Source organism: Rhamphochromis longiceps, linkage group LG3, assembly GCF_057381845.1.
Source record: "Rhamphochromis longiceps isolate RC_006_pf linkage group LG3, R_longiceps_female_GT1.1, whole genome shotgun sequence".
In the NCBI taxonomy this organism is placed as follows: Eukaryota; Metazoa; Chordata; class Actinopteri; order Cichliformes; family Cichlidae; genus Rhamphochromis; species Rhamphochromis longiceps.
In genome coordinates this window covers 20840241-20843316 of record NC_140559.1, presented here as the reverse complement: position 1 = coordinate 20843316, position 3076 = coordinate 20840241, and the positions used below count along the sequence as shown (strand labels likewise).

General features: G+C 40.0%; 1 long non-coding RNA gene across 1 annotated transcript; it reads right to left on the bottom strand.

Moving 5' to 3' along the window:
* Window positions 1–575: 575 nt before the first annotated feature.
* LOC146673363 (uncharacterized) lies at window positions 576–1837 on the bottom strand. Its single transcript, XR_014910599.1, has 3 exons — window positions 1707–1837; window positions 794–863; window positions 576–643 (listed from the first exon to the last, which is right to left on the bottom strand). It is a non-coding gene; the product is annotated as an uncharacterized LOC146673363 (long non-coding RNA).
* Between the last annotated feature and the right edge of the window lie 1239 nt (window positions 1838–3076).

The following is a 3076-nucleotide window of genomic DNA, read 5'->3' as shown; positions in this document are numbered from 1 at the left end:
TATATATATATATATATATATATAATAAACTATATAAATAAAAAGTACTTTTAATAAATTAAATTATTTTTTCACATGAAAACAATATTTATATTAATAAATTCTCGTTTAACAGAAATCTCTGATAATGTTTGTGGTGTCAGCTTTTTCCTTTTCAAACTGTGCGAGAGAAGAAGTATCTCATGACATTCACGCCTAATGTGTTCAGCATATTCTGCACAGTCTGCATCGTCACTGGTACCTGTTTAAGGCTGACGGGGGGTTGAACAGCAGGCTCTGGACACGGACCCCAGTGAGGAACCTGAGCCCTGATGATGGGGAGGGTGAGTGCAAACACCAGAGCCAAAGGTAGCTTCATGGTAAAGATGTGGCTTTATTACCTAAAGAGAGTATGAAAGAAAAGCAGGTAAGGTAACACAAACCAAAAGAAACATGGCCAACGCAAACAAGATTACTGCTACATCAACTCAGGCAACATTTTTCTTGGCAGAAATAATCTAATATTAACTAATTTATAGTTTAATCCTTCGCATGTATCTCCACAGATTTCTCTTACCTCTGTGTTCCAGTGGTTCAGATATGTGCTCTGTCTTTAGAGATAGAGAGACAAGGCCGTGTGACCGATGGTGACATGGAACTGAATCTGAGCCCCAAAGAGAGAATAAGAGTTATGCTTTTGCACCATATTGTGTTTTCACCATTCTTTCATAGCAAGAAGAATGATTTTCAGTCAAATGATCCCTACAATCAGTATATTTAATTTCAAAATCAGCCACCCTGGAAATCAACCTACCATCTGGATAATTGTCAGATACTTCTTCCACCACAGGTACTTTTGGATCTTAGGTCCACAGGAGGCAAGACTGTAATACAGGTACATCAGGACATGGATCATCGCATTCATATGTGCACCAAAGAATGCTGCAGTAGAAGAAACAATAAGTTTTTAATTTTGTTCTGCTTACTATAGTTAAAAAAAATCTTAAACTGAGTTGCTCTGAACTCCTGCTGTCTGTATCCAATAAAAAGACAATAGTTGAGGGGGTGGGAGATACAAACAAGTGTAGGTCCAGGGGCCCATGAATCCAGATTAAACTATCCAAGCTACATATGACGATACTATGCTTGTGGGTTTCAGTGAAATTTGTCATCTAGCTTCCTCATCAGTGTTCAGACTCAGTTTACTCTCAGTCACAATCATCTACTTGCAAATATACATATAGCTGCACCTGTGTTTACTAATTAGCAAGTGATAGCGTGTTATCATGCTAAATACATACTGTGAACATGATAAACATTGTACCCAATAGTAAACTTCAGCGATTAAATGCTATTACTCTCAACATGTTGCCTTGTTGGCATTAGCACTTAGCTCAAAGTGCTCCTCTGCCTGTGGTATACCTTTACAGAGTTGCTAGCATGGCTGTTAATATGCAGATGCATATTATAAAAAAAAAAAAAAAAGCTCAACAAACAACAATAATGAATACATTAACCAGTAGTGAATAAAAGGTTTATAGACAAGTAGCTCCACATGTTTGGTTTAGCTTCCTGAAGCATCCACCAAGGCATTTGTGTCTCTTCCCAGCCCTCACCCAGTATAAACCACAAAACTACAGAGCCGGTGAAGGCTTTATCAACAGCAATGCTGATAAATTCATATATATATCATATAGCTGATGTCTGCTGTGTTGTAAGCTACTCACACTGTCCTCCTGCCACCCACTTGATGCCAATCCACCAGAGCGTGAACATGGAGCAATGATGGTAGACGTGCAGGAAGGTGACCTGGTTAAATTTTTTCCTCAGGATGAAAAACACAGTGTCCAGATACTCAATGCCTTTGGAGATGAAATACCTCCACAGAGCTCCTGCCACCTGACTCCCGCAGAAATAAAGAAGGGGAAGAAAAAGACTGTTAACATATGAACATATATGATCAAGAGCTACATGTGTGTGAACTCTGATTTTGGAAATCCTAACCTCGACCCGAGACTGACTCACTTGTGGTTTCTGTTTCAAACTACGTCATAGAGCAACAGGAAGGAAGGTGAAACTGAACACCATTCAACTCCGGCTTGTACTTTTTTCTGATAACAGGCCCGTGCTCTAAATGTATGGATGCCTCTCATGTTTCTAAAAGCTCTCTGAGTGACGTGTCCCTGGCAGGCTGACTGTAATTTTCTGAACCATGGGTACAGTGGAGAATTATTAACAGGTAGGGATCTGGTTCCAAGGAAACTAATTATTGTAGACACAAAAGTCTTAAGATAGTTACATAAACAGCTGAAGTCCCACTACTATATTCAGAGTTTATCTGTGTGTGTGTGTGTGTGTGTGTGTGTGTGTGTGTGTGTGTGTGTGTGTGTGTGTGTGTGTGTGTGTGTGTGTGTGTGTGCAGTTGGGAGAGTTGGGGTATCCAATTTCCTTTTTTTTGAATGCCTTCTTGTGAACGCTGTCTGTTTTCCACATTCTGCAACGGTAAAATACGACTTAGAGGCGGATATTTGTTTTACCTTATGGGCAACAGTTGTCTGGCTTTGTTCTTGCTGTTGACAAAACTCGCCTCATGATTGACTCTGAGAAAAAAACTCTTTCCCACAGAGGGGAATAAACTTATTCGAATATGAGCTTTTTTCCACTAAGACTTGTTTTATGGGGAGATGTACGAAATTATTTACCGGGTTACAAGCAATGATAATATCGGATGTTGACTCCTCAGCGTCATCATTTTCTATCTATTGAGAAATCCCATTGTAAAAGTAATGAAGAAAAAAACTATTCTGCCGTCTCACTCCTCCTTGACCCGCGGTGGGTGTGTGTGTGTGTGTGTGTGTGTGTGTGTGTGTGTGTGTGTGTGTGTGTGTGTGTGTGTGTGCGTGTGTGTGTGCCTTCTTGCGAACGCCGTCTGTTTTCCACATTCTGCAACGGTAAAATACGACTTTGAGACGGATATTTGTTTTACCAAATGGACAATTGCTGTTGACAAAACTCGCCTCATGGTTGACTCTTTCCCACAGAGGGGGGTGCTTTAATAAACTTATTCGAATATGAGCTTTTTTCCCCGCTAAGACTT